At 35.4% G+C, this 21682-nt stretch overlaps 1 protein-coding gene across 1 annotated transcript in view; it reads left to right on the forward strand.

Annotated features, from left to right (window-relative positions):
• The window catches only part of LOC125226853 (trissin receptor-like), a 270614-nt gene that overhangs the window by 50067 nt on the left and 198865 nt on the right, over positions 1-21682 (forward strand). Inside the window, exon 2 of the mRNA XM_048130987.1 lies at positions 17057-17106. The gene's annotated coding sequence lies outside the window, so the exon portion shown is untranslated. The remainder of the gene's footprint in view (positions 1-17056; positions 17107-21682) is intronic.

Here is a 21682-nt window from a genome sequence, read left to right on the forward strand (position 1 = left end):
AGGTACGGAACAGTGACATTTGGTGCAGTGGAATTGCTGATGATGGCCAGAACGGAACTCTTCAAATCTGAACGGCACGCTTATAGTGAATTTGGTATTTTTATAAGAACAGCATGCACTTTCGTCCAGAACAGTGACATTTGGTGCAGTGGAATTGCTGATGATGGCCAGAACGGAACTCTTCAAATCTGAACGGCACGCTTATAGTGAATATGGTATTTTTATAAGAACAGCATGCACTTTCGTCCAGAACAGTGACATTTGGTGCAGTGGAACTGCTGATGATGGCCAGAACCAAACTCCTCAAATCTGAACGGCACGCTTATAGTGACTTTGCCATTTTTATAAGAACAGCATGCGCTTACGTCTAGAACAGTGACATTTGGTACAGTGGAACTGCTGATGATGGTCAGAACCGAACTCCTCAAATCTGAACGGCACGCTTATAGTGACTTTGGTATTTTTATAAGAACAGCATGCACTTACGTCCAGAACAGTGACATTTGGTGCAGTGGAACTGCTGATGATAGTCAGAAGCGAACTCCTCAAATCTGAACGGCACACTCATAGTGACTTTGGTATTTTTGTAAGAAAAGCATGCATTTAAGTTCAGAACAGTGACATTTATTTAGTTATGTTTGTTAAGCATATTGAGTTTTCAAGTCAAAGTTTGTCAAGCTTCGATTTCTTATAATATAATCGGATTCATGAGGAATTGAGGAAACTCCTCAAACCTTAACGTTATACGTATATTCATTTGTGTTGCCATCTAATAATTAAAGCATTAAAAGCAGTTTTAAAAAATACTTACACATTTCTACATAATCCAAGATTCGCAAGTAGCTTTCACCAGAACCCGAAAGGCGACGTTTTTTTTTCTTAAAAATTATGATATGATTGATATGTGCCTAGATACCTACTCGTATTAATTTGAAGCTAACTTTAATGTTATTCCGTAAGGATCTCTCACACTTATTTTTGTTTATACACATGACGGAACAAGAAAATTGATTTGATATTAAAAGCGAGATAGAGGTTTAATTTAGTCAAATTGAGTCAAGTAGTTTAGTTACCTATTTATTTTATTTTATTTTATTATAAATGGGCTTACTCTTGACCACAGACTAGCCAAAGGCAAAGACGTGGCCTACGATGGAGTGAGCTCGCCCAGAAGATGCCTGTTCACTCTTGATTTGAAGGTTGCCGGGTTATATGAGCTCGGAAATATAGCCGCCGGCAAGGAATTCCACTCCTTGGCAGTGCGCATAAGAAAAGAAGAAGCAAAGCGCTTCGTGCGGATTCGTGGAATATCCACCAAGTAAGGATGGAGACCGGCCGTGCGTCTAAGAGTCCGATGGTAGAATGGGGACGGTGGAATAAGTTCGTGTAGCTCTTGAACACACTCCCCGAAGGTTGCACTTCGGGTAAAACACCGACAGACTAGCGACTTTCCGCCGATGGGCCAAAGACTGTAGCTTGGCCGTTAGCTTCTTGTCGCCAATCATCCTCCTGGCTCTGCGCTCCACTGAGTCCAAAGCAGCGAGTTGGTGGAGTTGGAGCTACATGGAGCCAAGGCGATTTTGATTGTCATAGATAAGTAAAGTATGTCATTGGATTGTCAAACTTCGTGTTTTGACAGAGTAAATTATTGCAGTAAATCGCATAGGGGCATCCAATTTAAATAAAATTGTAGCAACGGTTATAAATATACGGAGCAAAACTAAACTGTGGACTGCGTGCGGCATTTCCTTGAATTTTTGACCGATTTGAGCTGGATACGACCAGGAAAAGAGCGTTATCTTAAAATGCTGGTTACAAACCTTTAACCCTTTTGGTGTTTCGGGTGTCTATGGACGGCGGTGATCGCTTATCACCAGGCCACTCTTCTGCTCGTTTGCCTCCTATCATAAAAATCCACAAGGTACCTAATCACTTACATAACATCAGGCATAATGCACGTCAATAGGTACCACGTAACTAATAAATGCAATACGCTTTAGAATTCTATATGTAGAATTGTAGACTTTGTAAGTTATACGTGATATTGCACTATCACTGACGATCAAATTCATTACTTACCCACATATGTACAGCCAGCATAACCGTTTGCTTAGTTCGTCTACATACAAATGTATTTCGCAGAGGCACTAAGCTAAATAGTAAGGTACTAAAAATATGTTGTGGCGTTTCATGACCATGTCCATTGTTAAAGCGCAATAAGGACCCTTTATCATAATTTCTGTTGGAATTTCTTATTGCAGTTGCAGCATAAGGACCCTTGGAGGCATGGAAAGCCACATCACATTTACGATCTGTTTGGCCTTGTGACCCTTGTTGGAAGTGATCCTACTTTCTCAGTGAAAAGGTTGGTCAATGCTGTCAATGGTCACCTGATAGGCTCAAATCCTGGTACCTACTTGATGGAATTTAATTTGTGGGGTTCTTGCTAAGACATGGATATTTTCCATTGATAACAAACAGTGATCGGTGTGTTGATAGCACCGCCGCGTTATCAATTTGAAATAGTAACACTGATACAATTTTAAGCAAGGATTCGGAAATTCGGCGGCTTTTATACCTAAACTTCGGCCTCAGTACCTACACCGCGTTGATGTTGCGTAGTATGGAGGCAGAATCATTTTAATTTTGGTAATTATATACTTACCCGGGATTTCTCCAAATACTAGAATTTAGGATACATAATTATATGGATACGTAATTAAGTATTTCAATAACATATTTTAGTTGTTGCTTTTTATAAAATAAGGGTTTTTTACTGTAGATTCCGCGACGTCTAGGTATGGTAAAAAATAGTTTAAAATAGTCTTAACATAAATAATTTGACATTTATAACTATTTTACTGTCGATTTAATACAATCCCAGAATCCCGGGACGTAAAAAAAAAATATTTTTGTAAGAAGCCGACTCCATACTGGCTGAGTTGTAGGTACAAAAGCCGGCGAATTTCCGAATCCTTTATGTTGCCCTTGAAACTGTTAGCAAATATATCTGTTCGAGTAGCAACCTAATCCCCAATCCCTAAATCGTTGGACGAATAATCCTGGTCTGTTCCTGAGTCATGGATGTTTTCTATGTATATAAGTATTTATATATTATATATATCGTTGTCTGAGTACCTGTAACACAAGCCTTCTTGAGCTTACCGTGGGACTCAGTCAATCTGTGTAAGAATGTCCTATAATATTTTTTATTTATTTTTTATAATGTTTACTTATTTTTTACCATTTTGCTGGCTGTATGTATACCTATAACTAGCAACCAAAATTTTGTTAAATACATATTTCCTCAACCAGCTCTCATTGTTTGAACAAAAAATAATTAATAAAAGTTTTCATGCGCAATTCAGTGCGCAAACATGAGCGCTTGTGGTTGAGTAAGTAAACAGTAGAAATTCGGTGGCTATGGCTACTAACAAATTTGCTTTGATCGACTGGCCATTAAAGTAGCTAATTTACGATGTTATCATACCACACGTGCACACTTACTTCGGCAGTAAAATTGGAGAGCGTATGTAGGGCCAGCGTATTAGATGGGTACATGACATACTACATACAGTACTGCAGAGCAGGGCTAGTACATGAATACTTTGGGTGTGTAATGATTGGTATAACTTTTTTTGGTATAGTAACGTTTGATATAACAACATTTGATATAAACTTAAAGGATATACCTAATAACTCATTAGACATAATTAACATTTCGTACCTATAACCGCAAAATATCTATTTTTATTTTGTATAATCATTATTTCGTATAACACTTATTTATAATAACCGTTATATGGTATTACTATCTATTGATATACGACTAGCATAATATAATTAGCAAACAGTATAAAACATTTCATGAATTCATTTTATTCTTTTTTGAAGGGATCACAGTTCTAACCTAACCTAACCTACTTTTCTGATAGCAGTACATATGTTTAAGGGTCACAGTTCTAACCTAACCTAACCTGTTTTTCTGGTAGCAGCGCGTTGTGTATAGGGATCATAGTTCTAACCTAATCTACTTTTCTGGTAAATGATGGATCTAATTTATGGTACAATTTCTTTTATTTTAACTGTGCTTTAGAAAGAATTTGTGTTATACAATTTATTTATTATCGGAAATAAGAATTATACTCAAAGTATGTTATAATAAATATTATTCGAAAAAATTATCATTATATTAAATAAGAATTATACAATTTGTTAGTATATTATTTGTTGTTATATGATTCAATAATTATATCAAATGATCGTTATTACGACTAAAAATATATCAAAAAAAGTTATATCGATCGATACGCACCCGAATACTTTATATACCTAGTCTTTTATTAGTACTATCAGTATTGTGTGTAAGCGATTACAAAAACAGATCTTTGGTGGTTTAGGGTTCCCTAGGTGCAATAAAAAGTGCGTATAAAGGCGCCGTTTTGTGCACAGATTGACTGAGACCCACGGTAAGCTAGCTCAAGAAGGGTTTTTATTGGGTTGGCACAAAAGTAATGAGACACTTGGTTTACGTTTTATATTTATTATTATTATTACAATACAAAAAGCTTAGTCGATGATGTAATCACCATTAGCATCTATGACTTCTTGCCAACGATCCGGCAAAGTTTGGATGCCTTTCGCCCAGAACTCTGATGGCTGTGCCTCGAAAAAGTTGTTCAACTCCAAATCATGGAAATCATTGAATTATTTACCCCGCAAATGTCGTTTCAGGGCTCTAAACAAATGAAAGTCTGATGGTGCGAGGTCTGGAGAATAAGGTGGGTGGGGTATCGTCTCCCAGCCCGAGTTCTGCAGCTGTTGGCGAACGGTAGATGCGACATGAGATCGAGCGTTATCATGTAGTAAAATTACAGTGGCTCGTCTTCGTCGTTTTTTCTTGATAGCAGAAGATAGTTCGGTGAGCTGTGTTGAATATTTGTTAGCGTTTACAGTTTCATTGTGTAATAGTTCATGAAACAGCATGCCTTGCGAGTCCCAGAAACAACAAAGCAAAACTTTTAAGCGGTTCTTTTGACTCAGCTTCGGTTGGGTTGCTGGCGTTTCTTCTCGAGGCAGCCAAAAAGCACGACGTGTATCGTTCTCATAGTAAATCCATGATTCATCTCCCGTAACCAGATCAGTCAAAAACTCTTTACGTCGGGGTCGCAGCAAAAGTGATTGACAGTAGATGGCGACACGGACTGCACTACTGGCGGATGTGCGGTACCCATCGAGCCAAAACTTTTCGATACCCAAGCTCATGCAGATGGTATTCCACAGCGTGGTGACTGCAGTTAAGTGCTTCTGCTAATTCACGAGTAGTAGCATCAGGATTCGACTGTAGTTCGCGGCGTAAATCGTCATCATTGAATGCAGGTCGTCGCCCTGAGCGTGACTGACTTTCAAGGCTCCTGTCTCCTGATTTAAAACGGTCAAACCATCTGGATACCGTGGCATGGCTTGTACTTCCAGCGCCCAATGCAGTGTTGATTTTGTCAGCCGCAGCCCGCGCACTATGGCCTAACAAATACTCGTATAAGTAAAGTGTTCGAACTTGTCGCTCGTCCATTTTATTTCAATCTAACTAAACCAATCACGAGGGCGGCTTTATATACCCTCACATTAGAAGTACCTAGAATGTTCTACAACATACTAGAATATTATCGAAAACAATTAACTTAAGAAAGGAAATGTATAGAGTTTTGTAGATTGTGTCATTACTTTTGTGCCAACCCAATATTATGGGTACCCAGAGAATGATATATTCATTGTACTCCTTGAGTTACTTATCCCGGCATTCGCCACAGCTCATAAAAACTGGGGTTTGCTTTGACAACTTTATTGATAGAATTAAAATAAAGAATTTTACATTAAAAAGAAAACGACGAAAGCGTTTATCGTCCGGGGTATAAAATTTATGTAGTTTTAAATCAAACGTTCTGCGTTACGTTTTTTATGTTAAACAGAAATGTAGGAAAAACTTTGCATGTGCCGTGATTTGGGTCACTATCAAATTTACCTTATCGCTAAACGACTATTTCGGCTAGATGTCAGAAAATGTAAATATACAGTCAGCATAAAGTCAATTCAGCTGGGATGACATGAAAGTAGAATACTCAATCAGCAAAAACTCAATATAACTGGATGGCTAAGGCTTAGAATGAATGAGTAGCCAAACTTCTGAAAATATACATAGTCCGTATGATTCGCATATCTAAAAAGCCAAAAGTGTAGTTAGTTAATTGATGTCAACACAGAACGATACAGTAGCAAAACGTCCGGAAATATAACGTGTCATGGACGTCATGGTTTATAATAAATATGTAACAGTTCTTAATAACAGTGCGAGAAGGTTTGAATTCTCAAGACACTTACGCATTTTAAAACCAGACGTTTGGCTAACGGGTCGTTTGGCGTTTATTCTTTATAGCAATAAAAACATTAAACAATCCAGACTTTTTGCTCCTTGACTGTTTAGCGTTCATGTCTGTTTTGTAATACAGACATTCGAAGATAAAGATGTTTTGCAGTTAGATCATTTTAAATTGTTACGTTTTAAGATCCAGACGTTTTGCTAAAGACGCATTTAGCATTTATGTCTACGTAGCCACGAAGACATAACACAATCCAGACATGTCAGCTGTATAGTCTTTTAGCGATAAGGTAAATTTGATAGTGACCCCGTGATTTGAATGTTTGACCATCATTTCTGAAAAACTATATTTTTAGACGAGCCGCATATTACCGAAACCACTATAAGTTTTTTTTATTATTATATAAATGGCCTCAGTCCCATTTGGTGGGACTATTTTTCCAGTGTCAAGGTGATATAAGCTAATTGTTTTAGATTTTGGTACGGTAAGTGCGACGTTGTTCGGTAGTTGGCACTTGTAAATTGATAGCTAGATTTTACAAGGGCACGTGGACATTCGGCCGTCGATGACAAAAAAGGGGCTAAACGCGTTTCGAGATTAATTCTTCATCAGCTTCTCACTATAACATTAGTTTACTGCATAATAAGCTATCGATATTACACTTTAAACAACATTAATGAGCAAAAGAAGGAGAAATTATTCTCGACACGATGCCGCTAAGATGGCACCCGAACCGGAAGTCCACTATCAGTTTACTAATTTGCCAGAAAAACGGAATGGCTTTAGAACACACGGTGACAGCTAATTAATAAATAAATGTAGGTAATTGAATATATACTCGTTTAAGTACTTTATAGTACACAAGCATAGTAGGTGTCCATTACATACTAGTACTAAGTACAGTACGCTAAAAATGAGGCTCGCTTTAAGCTTTACGACCGAGCAAAACGCTTGCGAAGCTGCAGCCGGTCCCTAGACCATTAGCGTTTATCGCACACATAAAGTACTGGCGCGGGCCCTATTTAACTGTAACGTAGATCCTGTGTCGATTTTTTAACTAACGACTACTTAAGCGTCAACAATGTGTTTTTGACCTTTTAGAACATGTTTTGTGAAGTAAGTATCACATTATGTATTAGGAAATTCAACTCGACGTTTGATGTGAACGAAAGTGTCGTACGACTTACACAGCTGAGAATGACCAAGGTCAGTTATCACCTTAGGTATATAACATAATAAGTATATGATGCTTTGGAGCATGGCAACTATAATATCAGTTAAAAATGAAGAAAAACATTTATTCTTCTTGCCTCAACCTAGTCTACCTGTTTTTTTTGCGTTAAGTGGGCAGACAAAGATATCAGGGGTTTTGGCCAATATTCCACTAGGCCCATGTTAATTTAGTGCTGAAATCTTATGATGATTATGGTGGGCAATTTTGCCTATCCGTTTTTGCCACAGAACTTAATTTAGATAGAAGAAACAAATTCATATATTTGTATAGGGGCCGAGCGTGTCAAATTTTGTACTGAAGTTAATTCTTGCCTGTAATTTTAAATATGTCTCAGGCTCTTGATTGTTCATAATTTTTGTGTTGTTGCAATTGAATATCACGTAACGAGGCATTTTTTATGTTTTGGTTGACTTCAACTTACAAAAATTGACGCCCGAAAGCTGCAAGCTGCGAGTAAAGACGGACAACTCAGTGGATTTCACTGAGTTCATTTGACACGCTAAGTAGATACGTTTGCTTGATCTATGGTATATATGACATCTGTGGTTTTTGCCTTTTTCCAAGAGTCACCTATGTATCTTATATTTTTACCTATAAAATTCCTGTGTTCAAATAGTTAAGCACATTTGTTACATTTTAATCTAACCTAACCTAACCCATTTTCTACTGCAAACTACTACTAGCACTATCAGAGTTGCTACAACTTTTATACATTTGTCTTCATTAACAAATTTGCTAAATAACTGTCATTTTGGTACAAATTCCCTAGGTGGTAAAGTTGACTACTATGACGGTAGTTAATTATATTTAAAATTATATATGCCGTTCTCAAGAAAAAGGTACCATATTGTCGCTTAAGAATAAGAGCGCTCTGACATTTAACTCTTATAAAGATACGAGCAAAGGCCATGTCAGGATAAGCTAAGTGAATCTGCCCCCAGCGAGTTTTGGCTTGAATTTTTTTTATTGATTCGTCTTTGTATTAGTATATCTAGTATGCCAAATTTCAGCTCCCAAAACTTTACAGTTTAGTTATTAAAACAAAAACGAAATTTAAACTTTCTTCGATATTTTTTTTCTGGGCAGCCGATTTTGACGTGCGTCATGTATATTGTGCATGTAGGTAGGACAATTATATGATATTAATTTTGTGTTATATTGCCATACAAAAACTTAAAAAAAAAAAACATTTTTTTTAAGTATTATCACGCAAGCGACACCTCCAGATTTTTCATCAAAATAAGCCTCTTTAATAAGCTACCAAATGAATATAAATAAGTACTTAATTTTATCTGTGGTAGAACAAGGTGTTTTTTTTTATTGAATACATCACAATACATTTTACTCCCATACAGGCATACACGCTCGTTATAACGAATCGCTGACAAACTCTAGAGAAACGTGCATGTTCGTCATAAACACTGGCCACTAATAAAAATTAAAAAAAATATATAAATATGTTTTTTTTTATTAAAAAAAGTCACAAATTGCGAAAAAAAAGTCACAAATGTAGAAAAAGTTTTCTGCGATTTGTGGCTCTTTAGTACATTACCGCAAGTTGAGCTCAAAGAAACTTTCGATACTGAATGGGAATGGAATCGATTGGCTTCAGTAAAACTCCATGGGAAAAAATTTTTTTTTTTCATACAATTTGTATAAGAAAAGTTTTTCGCAATTTGTGACTTTTTTTTCATAAAAAAAAAACATATTCATATATTTTTTAAATTTTTATTAAGGTCAGTGTGGGGAAGACCGTCTACCCGGAAAGACCGTCTATTGACAATAACTTTTGTGTTTATATATCTACGCCTCTCACACCTCCGAAGGTACGAGTATACCAGTTTTTCATCCTTAAGCCATTGGTCTTGAATACATATCTCTAGGACGAACACTAGTTAACAATAAACTTGATTCGTGTTTCGAACTCGAGCATCGAGTTCAACATGGTTCCGCAAAAAATTAAAATAAAATAGAAGCAGTCGGAATATTTGTATATCATGTATGTAACGTAGTCGTTTAATAACCGTTCTTTCTGACTAGTACTATTAATCTACTCAAAACGCGTTCAATTTCTTGTTTTATGTTCTGAAATATGTAACTTAGAAATTGTGCCTACTCAGAAAGTCCGGCATAAAAGAGAAAGGCAAGACCGGCATACGATAAACAAGGAGTTGCCAACCTTTTTTAGGCTTTATTGGAAATAAGTCGAGTGTAAACAATATCAATATATAAGTACGTTTTTTGCTTATGATAGTTGAACCGTTTTTGATTTTAACTTCGAAATACAGTTTTGGTAATGATTCGTATAGTGTTACTATATCATTCGAAAGTATTAAATAAAATGACATAGTTGTGAAGAATTATAAGTGGTGAACAGAACTAAGCCTACTTACACTGCATTACTCATCATCATATTTAAGTTGGTAGTGTTTGTATAGATTGTGCAACATGCGGCGACAAATATTTCAAAAGAGAGTTATGTATTTTAGAAATAAAAGTAAGCATTTTGAATCCAATTATTTATTTAAACAGAAAACATAATATTTGCGCACCTTTGACAAAACATATTTGATAAAGGTTGTTCGTCAGACGGCAGAAACTGAACCCTGGAGGCACAGAGGGTCATATCGAAACTATGACTAGTGGCACAAACTGTGCACTTCTCAAGCAAAATCATTTCGTCTTCCTCGTCGATATATACGCTGGCGTTAGGAAGTGCATCAAAAAAAGATTCTATCAATACATTCTTCGGAAGATGTATAGACATGACTTGTATATTGTTTGCTATTTTTAATAACTGAAACAAATATTTATGTATTAAGTATACAAATATTTATGTAAATATTTAAGTATTAATAACATCTGAATCTCTACTGAGTTTTTGAAGTCGTAATCGAGCAAAATGAGGCAAAGGGTGTTTATTGAATCCTGAACGAAGTAAAGGAATCTCTAATCTCGCTACGCTCGGGATTCAAAATTAGAATCCTGAGCGTAGTGAGGGATTCAAGTATTAACGCTCAAGGTGGAAATAATTTTGCTACCATGTGACATATACAATTTTTCACGTCACCTATGAGGAAATTACCAAAATATTAATAATGAATATACCTACTGCAAATCAGTAGTACGAACTTAATCTACAACAATTTATAAACGATCATGAAATATAATGTCAAAACTCTTTTCATTTAATTAATATGTTATACTGGCAACATAAAATCCTTGAACAGAAAAGAACCACTCAGCTCCTCCAAGACTCGAGTTTGTAATATTCATACTCCCCGAGTTACACACAATGTTTTTCATCACACTTGCAACATAAAAATATGTAAAAAGATAAAAAAATTGAATACGGTACTAGAAATTTCATAACTCCCTTGGGAGAACGATTTTTCTATAACTCACGCTCCGCCTGCGTGTAAAATCACATTTAGTGTGCGAGTGTGATGAAAAAAATTACGGATTCATTCATACTGTAGTGACTATAGCAAAAGCAAGCATTGCTAAGAAATGTTACCAAACTAATTCACGTATCTTAATATCCTATTACGTTTTCTTAATTAACATAGTTTCAAAAACAGATAAGTAGTTGGATTTATATGAGCCTGTAATATCGTGACTAAATTGTATTCGCAGGTGTTCGTTGGAAAAACAGTATTATGCAATATCTGGACCTGAAAAGAAAAGGTTATGAACCCCATCTACGGGACATATGCCGGTCTTGCCTTATAAATAGAAAAATGCTTATATGTTCAAAATTTCAACGTTATTTTAATAGTTATCTAGCACATTCTGCCCCGTTATTACGTAAAATAACAATGATCATGATTTTGGAACCTAGTCTCATATGAAATTACGCGACAACAAGCACTAGACGGTCTTTCTGTGCTCATCGCGGGAGGACGGTCAACCCGCCGAGCCTTAAAAAAAGTGATTTTTATCACTTAAAAGTACCTTACTTCACCAAAATACTGTAAAAGCTTTGTAAAATATAATATTTTCTATCCCATAGGACCATGCGCATTACGCCAGACTGCATTAATTATAGAGTTTTATCCACTCAAACTTTATTTCAAATAAACTATGCCGGTCTTGCCCGCACTGACCTTAAGCTTATTAAATAGGCTTACTTTGATGAAAAATCTGGAGGTGTCGCTTGCGTGATAATACTTTAAAAAAAAAATTGAATTTTTTTTTTTTTTTTTTTTTTTAAGTTTTTGTATGGCAATATAACACAACATTAATATCATATAATTGTCCTACATACATGCACAATATACGTGACGAACGTCAAAATCGGCTGCCCAGAAAAAAAAATATCGAAGAAAGTTTAAATTTCGTTTTTTTTTTAAATTACTAAACTGTTAAGTTTTGGGAGCTGAAATTTGGCATACTAGATACTAATACAAAGCCAAATAAAAAAATTCAAGCCAAAACTCGCTGGGGCAGATTTACTTAGTTAGCTTATCCTGGCATGGCCTTTCGTCCTAATTTTAAGCGAAAGTGTTTGGTACCTTTATGTGTTGTGTTGTGCGCTAACGCTATGTCGCTCTGAGCCGATTTAGGCGGTACGAGATCTCCCACGCGAGTTTCATTACATTGCGGCACCTCCATACAAGCCGATTCCCACCGGCTTGCCTAAAATTGACTACTTGTAAAGTACCTAATGTTGAAGGTAGGTTTCTTTTTGCCGCCACTGATGCGGCATTTAATCGATAGAATCAGGCGTTAGTTTGCGGAAATCTATTCACGAATAGATAACGTGCTAGTCAACCAGTGCTAACCCTCACTTGCGTATTTTATCTCCCACTAAATACTTATATAAATTAATATGTGACAATCCATCACAGAAAGGCCCTTATGGCAGGTATTGAGTTAGGCACAGATCCTAAATCTGCATTAAATAAGCTATCTAATACAAAAAAAATCATGGCCCTAGGCCACGTACTTTTTTTTTTAAAAATCATCAAGCATACACATGCTAAGTATTGCACTTTTGAGAAAACGTGAAAAGAAGTTTGAAACTCACTTTAAGGGTGTTCCCATTGGAAGTTACATAGATGACGATTGATTGTGTATCTCAAGGTACATTTCTTTGAGAATCAGTTGTGATTGTGTTTCATCGACTTCCAGATCATGAAAAATCGAGCTTTGATTAGGGCAAGTCGCTTATAAGAAAAAAATTAGGAAAACATATTTTTTTGGCTTTTCTTCTAATATGTTGCTATCTGAACTATAGTACATAGTTATATATGTTTCAACTTACATTTAAGGATAGAAATAAAATCCCATGGTTCATTAAATATGTATATTTTAATCAGAATATCACAATTAGAATATTTAACATCTGCTCCTATAATAATAATAATTTTCGTATAGAGACTTCTAAATTATATTTAATCAGTCTACACATTTATAACTAAAGTGTCAGAATTATTCTGCATGTCTTATTTTTTTATTTATAAATTTTTAAAGTTACATAAAAATCACAAATTATTGACTTCCATACATTTGGGAAAAGGGCCCTTATGACCATCACAGATAAAAATTACTCATTGCTAATGTATTTTATTATTTTAGTTACTTATCTTGTATTATAACAGAATACCAAAGAAAAAATGTTATATGAAGTAAACTTAAAATCTTGATCATTAATCAGTAATTCTCATAAAACGTTTATTATAATTATTAATTCACACAGTACCTACCAGATCGATTTGTAATTCTTAATATTTGTTTTTTAATTATTTAAGACACTTAGTATATCGGAAGAAAACACATCTTACCACCGATAATGTCACCAATAAGGGACCATTCATAAACTACGTACCGTCAACTGCTGCAACATTGCCACGTCACGAATTGCCAGGAAGAACATCTTCGCTTTGACACGCCGCCGAGTGAGGTTTGAAGTCAGATTGCACTTAGTAGCTACTCACGAGTAAGATTTTTATTTTAAAGTGACGACTAGGTACCTAAATCGGGTAATTTTTAAATTAGGTATCAAAGTACTTCATTGAATCGTACCTATATAACATAAACTAACTTATAAACAAAAGTTGTAAGTAATTACAACATTTTTTAACAACAGTTTTCATATTTTCGAACGCGCTCTGGCATAAGGGCCCTTTTCTACTAAACTTTGAGCTGAATTTTAATATAGAAATACTTAACGTACACTACTGAAACCAAGCTACAATTGCACGTCTATTCGTATATTTTACTATTTTGCATAAATTCAAAAATCGATAATTTCGAACGATTTTACAAAAACGTCGATATCTCCGTAACTAAAAACCGCCATAAGGGCCCTTTTCTTATGGATTGTCACATATAATAACCCACCACCAAAATACAAACAAAACTCGACACGTGTTTTGCTTCTCTGCGAGGCATTATTAGATGTTGAGATCCGACAGCAGACTGTCAGTTATATATTTTATGCGGCATTTGATCAGTCGGCAGAATTGTATGTAGGTACTTTAAATCTAAAATCGCATGTTGACGTTGTCGTCTAAATTAAATATGTAAATAAAATGATAATTAAATTTGGACACCTTCGCGTCGACGTTCCGCATTTACCCTCATTACCTATGCATTAATAAATTGTCAACCGAATTTTAAACCGACTGTAAACAGTCGATTTTCAATCAAGTATTCCCAACACATTTACGTATATCGTTTTATTTACGAAAATAAATATGCGCAATTACGCATGGCTCGTATTGACATGCTATTAAAAGTTAGATTTGACGAATCAACGCGTCATTTTGAGTGTAGTAATATAGCAACTCGCATAAATAACATATATTGTACCATCATATAAGTAATAAATATACCAACTTTGTAAGTTACTATAGTATGAATTTTCTGAGATGAACTTTTCGGTTTTGCCCTAATCTGTTAAACAAAGGCCTTTGTTTCTATTATTCGCGGTGGTTAGCTCCCGTTTCCACAGCACGTGCTAAAGTCTCAGTGTATTTAAAAAGCAACTATCATGATAGCAATAAGGTTCAAATTTATTAAACAGTTTGCAGTGTGCAGGTAACTTTTTTTTGAAGATGACAAAACGTGTTATCTCCGAAAGGGCTAATTAAAAACCAACAACATAATTAATTATACATTTTAAACAGGCTTAGAATCAAATTTTCTCTTAAACTAAAACAACCTACAAAATTAATATTAGTTTCTAAGTAAACACTTTATTACATCACCAAATCAAAACAAAGTAGGTAAATAATATACTACTGAAAGAATAAGATCAGCATGGGCAGTCCTTAAAACTACCTGAACATTATTCATGAAAAGGGGTCCCAGTATCATCAATGCCAACGTTTTCGGATATTACCTATCTGCTGTCCCTTTCCAAACCATGCTTCCAAGACGCGATAGATATCGATATGTCAGTATCAAAATTAATAGGTTATAGCTCGGCCACACATGCGCGTTTTGATAGCGTAGGCGGAGCGGTAGCAGGGCTCAAGGATAGCGGTGCGCCGGACGAACGCTGGCGTTGCGCCCAGCGGACGCCGGCGGGAACTAACGAGCGCGGATTGCGAGCGGAATGCGCGCGGATTGCGAGCGGAATGCGCGCGGATTGCGAGCGGAATGCCAGCGTTCCGCCGGCGCACCGCTTTCATTGAGCACCACTAACGCTACGCTATCAAAACACTTTATGTGTGGCGGAGGCTTTAACCTCAGAATCAAAATTCCGACAAAAATATTATGCAATACAAAATACAGAACTTTATTGCCCGTACAATCACGTATTATTTTATCACGTAAATATTAAGGTGTGTCTACATATTTTTGGCACTTTATCTGTATTCAAAACTTGATTGTAAATTGTGAAAAGTTTGTAACGAGCTATATAAGTATTTTAAAGTTCTAATCAAACTGTATATGAACTGTATAATTCACTGGAGCTACGTTCATGTTGAAATCATGACGATGTAAATAAAAAATATCTATAGTTCGTTTATGAACACAGCAGCCTCGTACCTACTAACCGTTTCGGGGTTTCTCCATATAATGAATGTGATTTTCCAAGACGTTCTTGATATCAAGTAACGTATTAAAAACTCATCGTTCCTACTAGGGATGACGACTACATTAAAAAAAAACCGGCCAAGTGCGAGTCGGACTCGCCCACCGAGGGTCCCGTACCTACAAACTTTCTTTCAAACTACCAAGTTAAAATAATCTCATGTTTTCATATAACTCTAATGACTTGACTAGAAGACAAAAGTATAGGTACTAATGAGCATTATTGTGTATAGCGCCATCTCTTCGTGAATTCGCTAACTAATTTGCGTGACCTGTATACTATGTTGGTTTTTCAGGGATAATTCTTTATGATGTTAACCGATTTAAACAGTTTTTACTTTATTGGAAAGAAGACGGTTTACGTAACATCTCGTATTAATTTGAAGTACGATATACATTCGCAAGGGTGGGTAACTTGAAAGTAAAAATATGAAAACTTTTTTGTGAATAAAAAAAAAGTTTTCAAGATACAAACACGATTATATTTTTCCTGTAATATTTAGCATAAAACCAATGTTTCCTAAAATTTTCATAATTTTTAGTTGGTAAACTTCGGAGATAAGGGGGGGAACGGTATTTTTTTTTTACATTTTCCTTCAAAATTCTTTTTTTTTCCACAACAAAAAAATTATAAAAAATAGTTTATTTACGTTCAATTTGCGCTCTTTCTAACGATATCCCACTTGATCTAGTAACTTGAAATTTACAGTTTGCTCCCCATTCATTTTGGCCATTTTCTACAATTAAAATTCATAAATTAAAAAAAATTATAATTTCTATTTGTAGAATGAATGAATGAATGATTATTTTATTTGCATAAAACAATAATTTGTATATACATAGGTGTTCAAAAAGAATATCCACAGCACGATTCTTGTTTTGCCCCGACAGGCGTACAAATATTGTTTACTTATGAACTAACAAAACTTAACTAACTAACTTAGAGGTTTAGAATGTTCATAACTATTCCATATTTCAAGTTGATAGCATTAGTAGTTTTCGAGATATTTAGGAATGTGACAGACGGACAGACAGACGGACAGAGTCGCACCATAAGGGTTCCTGTTTAGTACCTTTTTGGTACGGAACCCTAAAAATGGCATTCTGTTTAGTCCGTCAGTTAGATCGTCCAAAAATATTGAACACATATTTTTCGCTTTTTCTAATTAATGAAAAAATACAAAGATTTAAAGCATCAAAGTTCCGGAGTGGGGGCTTGTGACGCCACTTCTAAGTAAAAATTGTACCGTCACGTCACGAAACATCAACGCACTGTACCGTCGTCATTTTTCGTTTACAAGAAAAAATAAAAAATACGCGTCAAAATTTTTTCCGTCCCACCTATTTAGTTAAGCCTTTAGTTAAGCGTTTGATCAAGCTAATGTATTTCTTTCTACAGGAACATTGAACAAAGGACTTAATTTTTTGCGCCGGAACCAGAATATTTTTGTAAGTACTCAAATATTTTTTATTAAGTACAAAGTTATTAATGGCATTGTTTCCTTAATCAGGAAAATATTAATTTGTTTAGCCTTTATTGCACCAAAAAAATCTCTATTTACAATGGCGGATTTAGTGGTGTCCTGCCGTTTCGCCAAAAAACGTTTCGTCAAATTTCATTTCCCAATAATCATATCGCAATAGTTTCATTTCCCAAAGTATTGTTTGGCAAAGGTATGTTTCGCAATGAATTTGTTTGGTCAAATTATCATTTGGCACAATTTTACTTAGTCAAATTTTATTTAGACAAAACTTTATTTCGCAAACGTTTTTAATGGCAAAACTTATATCCCAAAAACATGTTTGGTCAAAATTTCACATCGCAAAATTCGAAAATATTTAGGCATTTTCATTTCTACGGGATTAATTTAATTTACCGAAGATTTTTTTGCCAAATTTAACTTAAAAATGTCAAATGATAATTTCAGTTTTATTCCCAAGGCTTCAGTTGGACAAGAAAAGTTTGCTCAACTTTGTTTTTGTCAAATGAATTACGGGACAAAATTATTTTGTCAACTATTTTTTTGTCAAAAAATGTTTCTACAAATTACAGCATGCAAAACCACGTTTGACAATAAATATTACAAGGCATAAATGTAATGTAATTATTTTATTAGTATTGTAACAGAAAACTCGTGTGCGACAGGGTCAGTTTAGGTGCGACGACGAGCGAAGCGAGGAGGAGCGTGTTAGGTTGACAGTGAGAAAACTGGAAATGGCTTTTTAAAGTAATTGCTATGTTTTATTTATACAGCAAAACTTTCTAGCAAATCCCCGTTTTTATTACAATACGCTCGTGTTGTGTTTAAAGTAATTAAAAATTAATAGAACATAATGGTCTTGAAAACATAAGGTTTCTTTTTAATAAAATGTATTCGGACATGTAAGTGAAAATGTCATCCTTGACATTTGCAGCAGGAGGAAAAAAAGTATGACATACACATTATTTCACACAAATCTTCGACACAAAGTATAATAAAATCAACAAACAAATTTCTAGTGCGCCATTTAATTACAATATATTGGGAAATGGAAATTTTGCCTAACAATACCTTTGACTAAATTATATTTGGTAAAATGAAATTTGACCAAGTAAATATTTTGGGAAACAAATACTTGCCAAAAAAAGTATTGCTAAATGTCAATTTGCGATAAGTTGTTTTGCCAAACGTTTATTTGGGAAATGATAATTTGGGAATAATAGTTTGGGATGTGAAACTTTGGGAAACGTTTTTTGGCGAATCGTCAGTAAACCGGATTTAGTATAAGCCAAAAATGTAAAACAGTTTTTTGTTTTGTGAGCAGAGTGGTCTGCTTAGCACAAAGTAAACTTTGTAAAATATGTTTTCATCACATTTGCTGTTTAAAGGTCTCATTGCGTCTACGTGTACTGAAGCATAATGTACTATTTTATTCCCAAGGGAATAATGGGTTTAGTTTTAAAAATGAATACAAATCGTACAATACTTCAGGCAAAGGATGTTTCAATCAGCCAAGGATTTTTGTTGCACAACCAAAACTCGACTATTAAGCTACAAAAGATATTATACAGTATGAAAAATGCAATTTATTTATGTTTTAGAATTATTTCAGTGTGTCTTGCATTTATTTCGTAAACATATGTGAAAATCGGGTTACTTTAAATCAATATAAAAGGTAAATTTTCCGGGTTATCGGGGTAGGGAAATGTAAAAAAATGAAATTATAGATTTTTCAACGCGACACCTTTTCGAGTTTCCGATATTAAAAAATGATATTTTCGTTATATGAACAAAATGTAATAAAAATGCAAGTTTTGCTTTTCACTTGTTTTTTTTCAAGTTTCATTTTTTTTTTCAATTTAACAGTTTCGCTTGTGGTATTCTGGGATTTTTTCATGTTGTTGAAAGTCGGGAGGACGAGGACATGCAGAAAATCAGGAGAATCCTGTCAAATCCCGACCATCTAGCAACCTTAATCTAGATTATCTGTGATGCCCCCGTGTGTTTTCCGTGATCATGATGCATGCAACTGCGTCGAAATATCGGGAGCTCAAAAAGGTACTCAATCACAGTCTATATCCCGGTTAATACGAGTATAAGTCTCATTTGGCCTTGAATTACTTCCAATGTGCACACGAATCACACGAGTTTGCCACACACGGTACGCACCTTCAAACAACATACAACGAAACTGATACCCTTTTTGGCCTAATGAGATGAAGGATATTCGAAACATTACTGAGTTGTTTGATCTACACATCTAAAATTACAATATAAATAAAATAATATGTGAACGCCCGGGCCCTTAAGTATGTTATGCTAAAAACCTCACAGATAAGTACTCTTATGTCAATGGACGTTTATCGAATTACTTTCGAGATAATAATTGGGGCAGGGTTAGGTCGGCTTTACACAGTTTAAATCAGATCAATTCTGAAAAGTTCATCCATATCCATACTGATAATTATTATAAATGGGAAAGTGTGTGTGTCTTTTTGTTTGTCCGTCTTTCACGGCAAAACGGAGCGACGAATTGACGTGATTTTTTAAGTGGAGATAGTTGAAGGGGTGGAGAGTGACATAGGCTACTTTTTGTTTCTTTCTAACCCCCCACTACCCTAAAATGGGAGGAGGAAATTTGTATGGCGCATTCCGCAATTATTGAATTTAACGCGAGGGAAGCCGCGGGCAAAAGCTTGTAATCTTATAAAATCAGATCGAGTGCACGGCGTGCATAAAATTTCGCTATTGTCGACACACACTCAGATTTTTTTATTGGGTTGGTAAGAAAGTAATGAGCGAATCATAACCAATATTGTAATTTTTATTTAATTTATTCTTTTAATCATTTATCAAAAATATAACGGCCTTCGTTATCTACTACTTGTCTCCATCGTTCTGGTAAAGAATGAATAGCATCGGCGAAGAAGTTCTTAGGTTTAGATTAAAAAACTCAGCTATGTACTGTCGTAGATGGGCTTGATCATCGAACTTTTTTTCATTCAAGGCATTGCTTAGCGATCTGAACAATGCGTAATCCGTAGGTGCCAAGTCTGGAGAGTACGGTGGATGAGGTATCACTTTCCAACCTAGCTCCAATTTAGCTTTAGCCGAGTCACTTTTGCAATGTGTGGGCGAGCATTGTCGTGTAAGAAAAAACTTTAGCATGCTGTGGACGATTCTGACAGATTTTTTGGTTTAAATTTTCAAGCTGATTACAGTATACTGATGCGGTAACAGTCATTCCACTTGGTAGGAGTTCCCAGTGAATAATACCATGAATATCCCACCAAACGGACAGCATAACTTTTTTCGGGTGAGACTCTGTTTTTGGTGCCTCTATTCCTTTTTCGTTTGGAGCTAGCCACTGACGTTTGCATGTGTGATTTATATATAAGACCCATTTTTCATCTCCAGTGATAAGATGGTCCAACCAGTTGAATGTGCGGCGAAAAGACAGAAGTTGTATGCAGATATCGGCACGGCGGTTTAGTTGATCTCTATCAAGTTCGTGCGGTATCGAAACACTGTATTTGTAGTTTTTTTCCCAACTCGTGTAAATGTGTTTCTATGGTGACATGAGAGCAGCCTAACTCGGTAGCAAGAGTACGACTCGTTAGCCTCGGATCTCCTTCAATTAAGGTTTTTAATTTGGCTACATCAATCTTCACCGGTCGACCAGACTTAGGTTGATCTGATAATGAAAAGTCGCCACTACGAAACCGCTGGAACCATCGTTTCGCCGTGGCCTCAGACACAACTTCAGGAACAACACGCTGACATATATTACGCACTGCTTCGGCGGCTGAATGGCCAGACTGAAATTCATATAGTAAGCAATGCCTTACATGCACTTTTAATTCGTCCATTTTCTTCCTTATATTAGCTCGGCGACAGCTAGTGAATGACTGACGAGAAACTGTGCGACTCGCCCTTTATGTACTTTCGACCATAGAAGATTCTAGAACTCTCTCAAAAATTTTATGTGGAATTCAATCGATCGCTCATTACTTTCTTACCAACCCAATAGATTGATCTAGATCTAGAGTTGATCTTAACATGCGTTAGTAGGAATTCATATTACGAATTCAGATTATCATTAACACAGGGTGTCCTGCCGTTTCGCCAAAAAACGTTTCGTCAAATTTCATTTCCCAATAATCATATCGCAATAAGTAGAATAACAGTTCTGTTATTCATTTACTGACTCGATCATGTCACCTTGGACAGCCCAAATGTATATTTTATTCGAATTTTATGTGCTTTAAAATAGTACATTACGATACAAGTGCGTAAAAAATGAAGTTCGAAACGAGTGGCGATAAATTAAAACTCGACCGAAGGGAGTGTTTTAAATCGACACGAGTTACGAATTTCCTTTTCGCACGTGTATCGTACGACGTTTTTCAGTACAGATGAGCCTCCGAAGTTTCGACCTGACATATAATGCTGTAAAATTTTTCTTGGAATAAATAAATAATGAACCACTTCTCGCACTAGTGCGTAAAAAAACATCATCTGTACTGAAAAATATCTATCGACAT

Source organism: Leguminivora glycinivorella, chromosome 6 (genome assembly GCF_023078275.1).
Source record: "Leguminivora glycinivorella isolate SPB_JAAS2020 chromosome 6, LegGlyc_1.1, whole genome shotgun sequence".
NCBI lineage: Eukaryota > Metazoa > Arthropoda > Insecta > Lepidoptera > Tortricidae > Leguminivora > Leguminivora glycinivorella.